Source organism: Oncorhynchus gorbuscha, linkage group LG21 (genome assembly GCF_021184085.1).
Source record: "Oncorhynchus gorbuscha isolate QuinsamMale2020 ecotype Even-year linkage group LG21, OgorEven_v1.0, whole genome shotgun sequence".
Taxonomy (NCBI): Eukaryota; Metazoa; Chordata; class Actinopteri; order Salmoniformes; family Salmonidae; genus Oncorhynchus; species Oncorhynchus gorbuscha.
In genome coordinates, this window is record NC_060193.1 from 60,819,591 (window position 1) to 60,832,962 (window position 13,372).

A 13,372-nucleotide genomic window follows, 5' to 3' on the forward strand; every position below is an offset into this window, starting at 1 on the left:
CAGTCTAGATGTAGTGCACTAATTTCTACCAGAGTTTATAGGGTTCCAATGGCCCAACAGTCTAGATGTAGTGCACTACTTTCTACCAGAGTTTATATGGTTCCAACAGTCTAGATGTAGTGCACTACTTTCTACCAGAGTTTATAGGGTTCCAACAGTCTAGATGTAGTGCACTACTTTCTACCAGAGTTTATATGGTTCCAACAGTCTAGATGTAGTGCACTACTAGATTTCTACCAGAGTTTATATGGTTCCAACAGTCTAGATGTAGTGCACTACTTTCTACCAGAGTTCATATGGTTCCAACAGTCTAGATGTAGTGCACTATAAAGGGAATAGGGTTCCATTTGGGAGGAACTTGACTACCTGGCTACATGACCACATATCAAATCAATTCAAATGTTATTTGTCACATACACATGGTTAGCAGATATTAATGCGAGTGTAGCGAAATGCTTGTGCTTCTGACAATGCAGTAATAACCAACAAGTAATCTAGCTAACAATTCCAAAACTACTACCTTATAGACACAAGTGTAAGGGGATAAAGAATATGTACATAAAGATATATGAATGAGTGATGGTACAGAGCAGCATAGGCAAGATACAGTAGATGGTATCGAGTACAGTATATACATATGAGATGAGTATGTAAACAAAGTGGCATAGTTAAAGTGGCTAGTGATACATGTATTACATAAAGATGCAGTAGATGATATAGAGTACAGTATATACATATACATATGAGATGAATAATGTAAGGTATGTAATATTATATTAGGTAGCATTGTTTAAAGTGGCTAGTGATATATTTTACATAATTTCCCATCAATTCCCATTATTAAAGTGGCTGGAGTTGAGTCAGTGTGTTGGCAGCAGCCACTCAATGTTAGTGGTGGCTGTTTAACAGTCTGATGGCCTTGAGATAGAAGCTGTTTTTCAGTCTCTCGGTCCCAGCTTTGATGCACCTGTACTGACCTCTCCTTCTGGATGATAGCGGGGGGTAACAGGCAGTGGCTCTGGTGGTTGTTGTCCTTGATGATCTTTATGGCCTACCTGTGACATCGGGTGGTGTAGGTGTCCTGGAGGGCAGGTAGTTTGCCCCCGGTGATGCGTTGTGCAGACCTCACTACCCTCTGGAGAGCCTTACGGTTGTGGGCGAAGCAGTTGCTGTACTAGGCGGCGATACAGCCCGCCAGGATGCTCTCGATTGTGCATTTGTATAAGTTTGTGAGTGCTTTAGGTGACAAGCCAAATTTCTTCAGTCTCCTGAGGTTGAAGAGGCGCTTCTGCGCCTTCTTCACGATGCTGTCTGTGTGAGTGGACCAATCCAGTTTGTCTGTGATGTGTACGCCGAGGAACTTAAACGTACTACCCTCTCCACTACTGTTCCATCGATGTGGATAGGGGGGTGTTCCCTCTGCTGTTTCCTGAAGTCCACAAGTCCACCTGAGGGTGGCCCGTCAGGAAGTCCAGTACCCAGTTGCACAGGGCGGGGTCGAGACCCAGGGTCTCGAGCTTATGACGAGCTTGGAGGGCATTATGGTGTTAAATGCCGAGCTGTAGTCGATGAACACATATCTAAATGGCCACCAGACTACCTAGCTTCCAGACTACCTGGCTACCAGACTACCTGTCTACATGGCCACCTGGCTACAAGACTACCTGGCTACATGGCTACATGCCTACAAGACTACCTAGCTTCCAGACTACCTGGCTACCAGACTACCTGTCTACATGGCCACCTAGCTACAAGACTACCTGGCTACATGGCTACATGCCTACAAGACTACCTAGCTTCCAGACTACCTGGCTACCAGACTACCTGTCTACATGGCCACCTGGCTACCAGACTACCTGTCTACATGGCTACATGCCTACCAGACTACCTAGCTTCCAGACTACCTGGCTACCAGACTACCAGGCTACATGGCTACACGGCTACCAGACTACCTAGCTTCCAGACTACCTGGCTACCAGACAACCTGTCTACATGGCTACCTGGCCACCTGGCCACCTGGCCACCTGGCTACATGGCTACATGGCTACATGGCTAAATGGCTACCAGACTACCTAGCTTCCAGACTACCTGGCTACCATACTACCTGTCTACATGGCCCCTGGCTACCAGACTACCTGGCTAACAGACTACCTGGCTACCAGAATACCTGGCTACCAGACTACCTGGCCACCTGGCAACATGGCCACCTGGCTACCAGACTACCTGGCTACATGGCCACCTGGCTACCTGGCTACCTGAACACCTGGCAACATGGCTACCAGACTACCTGGCTACCTGGCCACATGGCTACATGGCTCCCTGGCCAACTGGCTACATGGCTACCAGACTACCTGGCTACCTGGCCAAATGGCTACATGGCTCCCTGGCCAACTGGCTACATGGCTACCTGGCTACATGACCACCTGGCTACATGACCACCTGGCTACATGACCACCTTTCTACCTGGCCACATGACTACCTGGCATCATGGCTACATGGCCACCTTTCTACCTGGCCACATGGCTACCTGGCTATCTGACAACCAGGGGTTCTGGTACAGAGTCAATGTGAAGGCTATATACAGGGGGTTAATATTTTGTTGCATTACAAACTGTAATTTAAATAGATTTTTGTTTAATGGACTTACACAAAATGGTCCAAATTCCTGAAATGTAATTTAAAAAATAAAATGAAAAATTCTACAAAATAAAAAACGGAAAGTGGTGTGTGCATATGTATTCATATGGTGCAACCGATTACCTTCAGAAGTTACATAATTAGTTAAATAAAGTCCACCTGTGTGCAATCTAAGTGTCACATGATCTCAGTATATATACACCTGTTCTGAAAGGCAACACCACTAAGCAAGCGGCACCATGAAGACCAAGGAGCACCATGAAGACCAAGGAGCACCATGAAGAGCAAGGAGCACCATGAAGACCAGGGAGCACCATGAAGACCAAGGAGCACCATGAAGACCAGGGAGCACCATGAAGACCAAGGAGCACCATGAAGACCAAGGAGCGCCATGAAGACCAAGGAGCACCATGAAGACCAGGGAGCACCATGAAGACCAGGGAGCACCATGAAGACCAAGGAGCACCATGAAGACCAAGGAGCACCATGAAGACCAGGGAGCACCATGAAGACCAAGGAGCTCTCCAAAACAGGTCAGGGACAAAGTAGTGGAGAAGTACAGATCAGAGTTGGGTTATGAAAAAAGTATCAAAAAACATTGAACATCCCACGGAGCATCATTACATCCACTATTAAAAAATGGAAAGAATATGCTACCACAACAAACCTGCCAAGAGAGGGCCGCCCACCAAAACTCACAGACCAGGCAAGGAGGGCATTAATCAGAGAGGCAACAAAGAGACCAAAGATAACCCCGAAGGAGCTGCAAAGCTCCACAGATTGGAGTATCTGTCCATAGGACCACTTTAAGCCGTACCCTCCACAGAGCTGGAGCATACTGCTAAAGCAACACTCGAGTGGGAAACATTTAAATGTCTTGGAATGGCCTAGTCAAAGCACAGACCTCAATCCAATTGTGAATCTGCAGTATGACTTAAAAATCGTTGTGGAACCCATCCAATTTGAAGGAGCTGGAGCAGTTTTGCATTGAAGGATGGGCAAAAGTCCCAGTGGCTAGATGTGCCAAGCTTATAGAGACATACCCCAAGAGACATGTAGCTGTATTTGGAGCTAAAGGTGGCTCTACAAAGTAATGACTTTGGGGGCTGATTAGTTATGCACGCTCAAGTTTTCTGTTTTTTTTGTCTTATTTCTTGTTTGTTTCACAATAAAAACGATTTTGCATCTTCAAAGTGGTAGGCATGTTGTGTAAATCAAATGATACAACCCCCCCCCAAAAAAAATCAATTTTAATTCCAGGTTGTAAAGGCAACAAAATAGGAAAAATGCCAAGGGGGGTGAATAGTTTTGCAAGCCACTGTACAGGGGGTTCAGGTACAGAGTCAATGTGTGGGGGCACCAGTTAGTCGAGGTAATGGAGGTAATATGTACAGAGTCAATGTGTGGGGGCACCAGTTTGTCGAGGTAATGGAGGTAATATGTACAGAGTCAATGTGCGGGGGCACCAGTTTGTCGAGGTAATGGAGGTAATATGTACAGAGTCAATGTGCGGGGGCACCAGTTTGTCGAGGTAATGGAGGTAATATGTACAGAGTCAATGTGCGGGGGCACCAGTTAGTCGAGGTAATGGAGGTAATATGTACAGAGTCAATGTGCGGGGGCACCAGTTAGTCGAGGTAATGGAGGTAATATGTACAGAGTCAATGTGTGGGGGCACCAGTTTGTCGAGGTAATGGAGGTAATATGTACAGAGTCAATGTGCGGGGGCACCAGTTTGTCGAGGTAATAGAGGTAATATGTACAGAGTCCGGGGGCACCAGTTAGTCGAGGTAATGGAGGTAATATGTACAGAGTCAATGTGCGGGGGCACCAGTTTGTCGAGGTAATGGAGGTAATATGTACAGAGTCAATGTGTGGGGGCACCAGTTAGTCGAGGTAACGGAGGTAATATGTACAGAGTCAATGTGCGGGGGCACCAGTTTGTCGAGGTAATGGAGGTAATATGTACAGAGTCAATGTGTGGGGGCACCAGTTTGTCGAGGTAATGGAGGTAATATGTACAGAGTCAATGTGTGGGGGCACCAGTTTGTCGAGGTAATGGAGGTAATATGTACAGAGTCAATGTGTGGGGGCACCAGTTAGTCGAGGTAACGGAGGTAATATGTACAGAGTCAATGTGCGGGGGCACCAGTTAGTCGAGGTAATGGAGGTAATATGTACAGAGTCAATGTGTGGGGGCACCAGTTAGTCGAGGTAATTGAGGTAATATGTACAGAGTCAATGTGCGGGGGCACCAGTTAGTCGAGGTAATGGAGGTAATATGTACAGAGTCAATGTGTGGGGGCACCAGTTAGTCGAGGTAATTGAGGTAATATGTACAGAGTCAATGTGCGGGGGCACCAGTTAGTCGAGGTAATTGAGGTAATATGTACAGAGTCAATGTGCGGGGGCACCAGTTAGTCGAGGTAATTGAGGTAATATGTACAGAGTCAATGTGTGGGGGCACCAGTTAGTCGAGGTAATAGAGGTAATATGTACAGAGTCAATGTGTGGGGGCACCAGTTAGTCGAGGTAATTGAGGTAATATGTACAGAGTCAATGTGCGGGGGCACCAGTTAGTCGAGGTAATGGAGGTAATATGTCAATTCGGTTCGAGGTAAAGTGACTTGTCATGGATTATAAACAGTGAGTAGCAGCAGAGTAAAAATGGGGGTTGGGTACAATGCAAATATTCCGGGTAGCCATTTGATTAACTGTTCAGGAGGCTTGGGGGTTGAAGCTGTTTAGAAGCCTCTTGGACCTTGACTTGGCCCTCCGGTATCGCTTGCCGTGCGGTAGCAGAGAAAACAGTCTATGACTCGGGTGGCTGGAGTCCTTGGCAATTTCTTAAGCTCATATAAGCTCCTAATTAATAGTTGCTAATAGAAAGATGTCTCTGCTAGACGGAGTTCAGCTTAATGCGTTATTGGCAGTTAGCTTCCCAGTCATTCTTCCCCTTATTGCTATCATGTGCTAGCAGAGGTAAGACTGAACATAGCAACAAGAGGAACTCGCGTTGCCTGTTTGATGGTTCGTTGGTGAGCGTAGTGGGACATCTTATAAGCGTCTGGGTTAGAGTCCCGCTCCTTGAAATCGGCAGCTCTACCGTTTAGCTCAGTGAAGATGTTGCCTGTAATCCATGGCTTCTGGTTGGGGTATGTACGTACATTCACTGTGGGGATGACTTCATCGCTGCAGTTATTGATGAAGCCAGTGATTGATGTGGTGTACTCCTCAATGCCATAGGAGGAATACCGGAACATATTCCAGTCTGACCTAGCAAAACAGTCCTGTAGCTTAGCATCTGTGTCGTCTGACCACTTCCTTAATGAGCGAGTCACTGGTACTTCCTGCATTAGTTTTTAATTCTAAGCAGAAATCCGGAGGATATAGTTTTGTTCAGATTTGCCAAATGTAGGGCGAGTGAGAGCTTTGTACGCATCTCTGTGTGTGGAGCAAAGGTGGTCTGGAGTTCCGTCAGCCAGGCCATTACCTTTACTCTCGTCTCTGTTATGTCACGCCCTGGCCTTAGTTATCTTTGTTTTCTTTATTATTTTGGTTGGGTCAGGGTGTGACATGGGGCATTTATGTGCTTTGTCTGGTCTAGGGGTTTTGTATGTTTATGGGGTGTTTTCTATCCTAGGTGTTTTTGAAAGTCTATGGTTGCCTAGATTGGTTCTCAATTAGAGGCAGGTGTTTATGGTTGTATCTGATTGGGAATATTTAGGCAGCCATGTTCTTTGGTGTTTTTTGTGGGTGATTGTCTTTTGTCATTGCACCACATAGGACTGTTTCAGTGTTCACATGTATTGTTTTGTATTTTGTAGTGTTCTCGTTATTTGTCTATATTAAAGATGTTGAACACTAACCACGCTGCATTTTGGTCCTCCTCTCCTTCAGCAGAAGAAAACCGTTACATGTTAAGATTTTTACATGTGCATTCATTTTCAAAATTGCAACCAGGTAACTGGAGAGTATCCAGTAGAGCCATCACCTCTGGTCCATTCTTCACAGGAGAGTATTCAGTAGAGCCATCACCTCTGGTCCATTCTTCACAGGAGAGCATTCAGTAGAGCCATCACCCCTTTTCCATTCTTCACAGGAGAGTATTCAGTAGAGCCATCACCCCTGGCCCATTCTTCACAGGAGAGTATTCAGTAGAGCCATCACCTCTGGTCCATTCTTCACAGGAGAGCATTCAGTAGAGCCATCACCTCTGGCCCATTCTTCACAGGAGAGCATTCAGTAGAGCCATCACCCCTGGTCCATTCTTCACAGGAGAGTATTCAGTAGAGCCATCACCTCTGGTCCATTCTTCACAGGAGAGCATTCAGTAGAGCCATCACCTCTGGTCCATTCTTCACAGGAGAGTATTCAGTAGAGCCATCACCTCTGGTCCATTCTTCACAGGAGAGTATTCAGTAGAGCCATCACCTCTGGTCCATTCTTCACAGGAGAGCATTCAGTAGAGCCATCACCCTGGTCCATTCTTCACAGGAGAGCATTCAGTAGAGCCATCACCCCTGGTCCATTCTTCACAGGAGAGTATTCAGTAGAGCCATCACCTCTGGTCCATTCTTCACAGGAGAGTATTCAGTAGAGCCATCACCTCTGGTCCATTCTTCACAGGAGAGTATTCAGTAGAGCCATCACCTCTGGTCCATTCTTCACAGGAGAGTATTCAGCCAAAAGCCATCACCTCTGGTCCATTCTTCACAGGAGAGTATTCAGTAGAGCCATCACCTCTGGTCCATTCTTCACAGGAGAGTATTCAGTAGAGCCATCACCTCTGGTCCATTCTTCACAGGAGAGTATTCAGTAGAGCCATCACCTCTGGTCCATTCTTCACAGGAGAGCATTCAGTAGAGCCATCACCCCTGGTCCATTCTTCACAGGAGAGTATTCAGTAGAGCCATCACCTCTGGTCCATTCTTCACAGGAGAGTATTCAGTAGAGCCATCACCTCTGGTCCATTCTTCACAGGAGAGCATTCAGTAGAGCCATCACCCCTGGTCCATTCTTCACAGGAGAGTATTCAGTAGAGCCATCACCTCTGGTCCATTCTTCACAGAGAGTATTCAGTAGAGCCATCACCTCTGGTCCATTCTTCACAGGAGAGTATTCAGTAGAGCCATCACCTCTGGTCCATTCTTACAGGAGAGTATTCAGAGAGCCAAACCTCTGGTCCATTCTTCACAGGAGAGTATTCAGTAGAGCCATCACCCCTGGTCCATTCTTCACAGGAGAGTATTCAGTAGAGCCATCACCTCTGGTCCATTCTTCACAGGAGAGCATTAATAGAGCCATCACCCCTGGTCCATTCTTCACAGGAGAGTATTCAGTAGAGCCATCACCTCTGTCCATTCTTCACAGGAGAGTATTCAGTAGAGCCATCACCTCTGGTCCATTCTTCACAGGGGAGCATTCAGTAGAGCCATCACCCCCTGGTAAATTCTTCAGGAGAGTATTAGTAGAGCCATCACCTCTGGTCCATTCTTCACAGGAGAGTATTCAGTAGAGCCATCATCTGGTCCATTCTTCACAGGAGAGTATTCAGTAGAGCCATCACCTCTGGTCCATTCTTCACAGGAGAGTATTCAGTAGAGCCATCAACCCCTGGTGAATTCTGTGTTTTTCCTTATTTTTCCAAATTAATGTGTAATGCCAAAAGCAAACCTTGAGTCTGTGTAGATTTTTTCCTTCAGCCTGTTTACATGCTTCTGTCAAAAAAAAAAACATTTGTGCCAGCTGTGCTGATGTTCCTGCAGGTAATGTGTCTGTCACTATCACATAGTGGTCCATTGTAGTCACTGCCAAGCCTGCCTTCCTCACACCCCCCTTCACAATGCTTGAACCGTCTGTGTAGAAGATAAACTCAGAGAGCTGATTAATAAACCCATCAGAGAGCTTATTAATAAACCCATCAGAGAGCTTATTAATAAACCCATCAGAGAGCTTATTAATAAACCCATCAGAGACCTGATTAATAAACCCATCAGAGAGCTTATTAATAAACCCATCAGAGAGCTGATTAATAAACCCATCAGAGAGCTGATTAATAAACCCATCAGAGAGCTGATTAATAAACCCATCAGAGAGCTGATTAATAAACCCATCAGAGAGCTGATTAATAAACCCATCAGAGAGCTGATTAATAAACCCATCAGAGAGCTTATTAATAAACCCATCAGAGAGCTTATTAATAAACCCATCAGAGAGCTTATTAATAAACCCATCAGAGAGCTGATTAATAAACCCATCAGAGAGCTTATTAATAAACCCATCAGAGAGCTGATTAATAAACCCATCAGAGAGCTGATTAATAAACCCATCAGAGAGCTGATTAATAAACCCATCAGAGAGCTGATTAATAAACCCATCAGAGAGCTGATTAATAAACCCATCAGAGAGCTGATTAATAAACCCATCAGAGAGCTGATTAATAAACCCATCAGAGAGCTGATTAATAAACCCATCAGAGAGCTGATTAATAAACCCATCAGAGAGCTGATTAATAAACCCATCAGAGAGCTGATTAATAAACCCATCAGAGAGCTGATTAATAAACCCATCAGAGAGCTTATTAATAAACCCATCAGAGAGCTTATTAATAAAACCCATCAGAGAGCTGATTAATAAACCCATCAGAGAGCTGATTAATAAACCCATCAGAGAGCTTATTAATAAACCCATCAGAGAGCTGATTAATAAACCCATCAGAGAGCTGATTAATAAACCCATCAGAGAGCTGATTAATAAACCCATCAGAGAGCTGATTAATAAACCCATCAGAGAATTAATAAACCCATCAGAGAGCTGATTAATAAACCCATCAGAGAGCTGATTAATAAACCCATCAGAGAGCTGATTAATAAACCCATCAGAGAGCTGATTAATAAACCCATCAGAGAGCTGATTAATAAACCCATCAGAGAGCTGATTAATAAACCCATCAGAGAGCTGATTAATAAACCCATCAGAGAGCTGATTAATAAACCCATCAGAGAGCTGATTAATAAACCCATCAGAGAGCTGATTAATAAACCCATCAGAGAGCTGATTAATAAACCCATCAGAGAGCTGATTAATAAACCTATCAGAGAGCTGATTAATAAACCCATCAGAGAGCTGATTAATAAACCCATCAGAGAGCTTATTAATAAACCCATCAGAGAGCTGATTAATAAACCCATCAGAGAGCTGATTAATAAACCCATCAGAGAGCTGATTAATAAACCCATCAGAGAGCTGATTAATAAACCCATCAGAGAGCTGATTAATAAACCCATCAGAGAGCTGATTAATAAACCCATCAGAGAGCTTATTAATAAACCCATCAGAGAGCTGATTAATAAACCCATCAGAGAGCTGATTAATAAACCCATCAGAGAGCTTATTAATAAACCCATCAGAGAGCTGATTAATAAACCCATCAGAGAGCTGATTAATAAACCCATCAGAGAGCTGATTAATAAACCCATCAGAGAGCTGATTAATAAACCCATCAGAGAGCTGATTAATAAACCCATCAGAGAGAGAGAGCTGATTAATAAACCCATCAGAGAGCTGATTAATAAACCCATCAGAGAGCTTATTAATAAACCCATCAGAGAGCTGATTAATAAACCCATCAGAGAGCTGATTAATAAACCCATCAGAGAGCTTATTAATAAACCCATCAGAGAGCTGATTAATAAACCCATCAGAGAGCTGATTAATAAACCCATCAGAGAGCTGATTAATAAACCCATCAGAGAGCTGATTAATAAACCCATCAGAGAGCTGATTAATAAACCCATCAGAGAGCTGATTAATAAACCCATCAGAGAGCTGATTAATAAACCCATCAGAGAGCTTATCAGAGAGCTTATTAATAAACCCATCAGAGAGCTGATTAATAAACCCATCAGAGAGCTGATTAATAAACCCATCAGAGAGCTGATTAATAAACCCATCAGAGAGCTGATTAATAAACCCATCAGAGAGCTGATTAATAAACCCATCAGAGAGCTGATTAATAAACCCATCAGAGAGCTTATTAATAAACCCATCAGAGAGCTGATTAATAAACCCATCAGAGAGCTGATTAATAAACCCATCAGAGAGCTGATTAATAAACCCATCAGAGAGCTGATTAATAAACCCAGAGAGCTGATTAATAAACCCATCAGAGAGCTGATTAATAAACCCATCAGAGAGCTGATTAATAAACCCATCAGAGAGCTGATTAATAAACCCATCAGAGAGCTGATTAATAAACCTATCAGAGAGCTGATTAATAAACCCATCAGAGAGCTTATTAATAAACCCATCAGAGAGCTGATTAATAAACCCATCAGAGAGCTGATTAATAAACCCATCAGAGAGCTGATTAATAAACCCATCAGAGAGCTGATTAATAAACCCATCAGAGAGCTGATTAATAAACCCATCAGAGAGCTGATTAATAAACCCATCAGAGAGCTGATTAATAAACCCATCAGAGAGCTGATTAATAAACCCATCAGAGAGCTGATTAATAAACCCACCAGAGAGCTGATTAATAAACCCATCAGAGAGCTGATTAATAAACCCATCAGAGAGCTGATTAATAAACCCATCAGAGAGCTGATTAATAAACCCATCAGAGAGCTGATTAATAAACCCATCAGAGAGCTTATTAATAAACCCACCAGAGAGCTGATTAATAAACCCATCAGAGAGCTGATTAATAAACCCATCAGAGAGCTGATTAATAAACCCATCAGAGAGCTGATTAATAAACCCATCAGAGAGCTGATTAATAAACCCATCAGAGAGCTGATTAATAAACCCATCAGAGAGCTGGTTAATAAACCCATCAGAGAGCTGATTAATAAACCCATCAGAGAGCTGATTAATAAACCCATCAGAGAGCTGATTAATAAACCCATCAGAGAGCTGATTAATAAACAGTCGTGTTGAAGTGATGTGGTGTCTGAAAAGATCGTCAGAGTAACTGAATTACATGACGATGTTAGAAGCCTTCGAAACAGTCAACCGTGTGTTCCGACGAGCAGCTGTGACCCGTGCAGCTCGATTCATAGTCAAAAGACTACGAACAGCATGTGGACACTTGATGGTAAGCTGTTGGTCGAGAACAAGCATTTGAACACCCGATGGTAAGCTGTTGGTCGAGAACAAGCATGTGGACACCTGATGGTAAGCTGTTGGTAGAGAACAAGCATGTGGACACTTGATGGTAAGCTGTTGGTCGAGAACAAGCATGTGGACACTTGATGGTAAGCTGTTGGTAGAGAACAAGCATGTGGACACTTGATGGTAAGCTGTTGGTCGAGAACAAGCATTTGAACACCCGATGGTAAGCTGTTGGTCGAGAACAAGCATGTGGACACCTGATGGTAAGCTGTTGGTAGAGAACAAGCATGTGGACACCCGATGGTAAGCTGTTGGTCGAGAACAAGCATGTGGACACTTGATGGTAAGCTGTTGGTCGAGAACAAGCATGTGGACACTTGATGGTAAGCTGTTGGTCGAGAACAAGCATGTGGACACTTGATGGTAAGCTGTTGGTAGAGAACAAGCATGTGGACACTTGATGGTAAGCTGTTGGTAGAGAACATGCATGTGGACCCTGATGGTAAGCTGTTGGTCGAGAACAAGCATGTGGACACTTGATGGTAAGCTGTTGGTCGAGAACAAGCTATAAATAACAGTTATAACATCTGATGAGGTGGAAGCTATGTCTCTTATAAAGAACAGTTATAACATCTGATGAGGTGGAAGCTGTGTCTCTGACTGTAAAGAACAGTTATAACATCTGATGAGGTGGAAGCTATGTCTCTGACTGTAAAGGACAGTTATAACATCTGATGAGGTGGAAGCTGTGTCTCTGACTAAAGAACAGTTATAACATCTGATGAGGTGGAAGCTGCGTCTCTGACTATAAAGAACAGTTATAACATCTGATGAGGTGGAAGCTATGTCTCTTATAAAGAACAGTTATAACATCTGATGAGGTGGAAGCTGTGTCTCTGACTATAAAGAACAGTTATAACATCTGATGAGGTGGAAGCTATGTCTCTGACTATAAAGAACAGTTATAACATCTGATGAGGTGGAAGCTGTGTCTCTGACTATACAGAACACAGTTATAACATCTGATGAGGTGGAAGCTGTGTCTCTGACTATAAAGAACAGTTATAACATCTGATGTGGTGGAAGCTATGTCTCTTATAAAGAACAGTTATAACATCTGATGAGGTGGAAGCTATGTCTCTTATGTCTCTTACAGGTAGCCTAGTGGTTAGAGGGGGGAGGCAGGTAGCCTAGTGGTTAGAGGGGGAGGCCGGTAGCCTAGTGGTTAGAGGGGAGGCAGGAAGCCTAGTGGTTAGAGGGGGAGGCAGGAAGCCTAGTGGTTAGAGGGGGGCAGGTAGCCCAGTGGTTAGAGGGGAGGCAGGTAGCCGAGTGGTTAGAGGGGAGGCAGGTAGCCTAGTGGTTAGAGGGGGAGGCAGGAAGCCTAGTGGTTAGAGGGGAGGCAGGAAGCCTAGTGGTTAGAGGGGGAGGCAGGAAGCCTAGTGGTTAGAGGGGGAGGCAGGTAGCCTAGTGGTTAGAGGGGGAGGCAGGTAGCCTAGTGGTTAGAGGGGAGAGGCAGGTAGCCTAGTGGTTAGAGGGGAGGCAGGTAGCCTAGTGGTTAGAGGGGAGGCAGGTAGCCTAGTGGTTAGAGGGGAGGCAGGTAGCCTAGTGGTTAGAGGGG

The 13,372-nt window shown here is 44.4% G+C and overlaps 1 protein-coding gene across 1 annotated transcript in view; it reads left to right on the forward strand.

Annotated features, from left to right (window-relative positions):
• The window catches only part of LOC124008070 (cilia- and flagella-associated protein 47-like), a 39,561-nt gene that overhangs the window by 1,303 nt on the left and 24,886 nt on the right, over positions 1–13,372 (forward strand). The gene's annotated exons all lie outside the window — the stretch shown is intronic.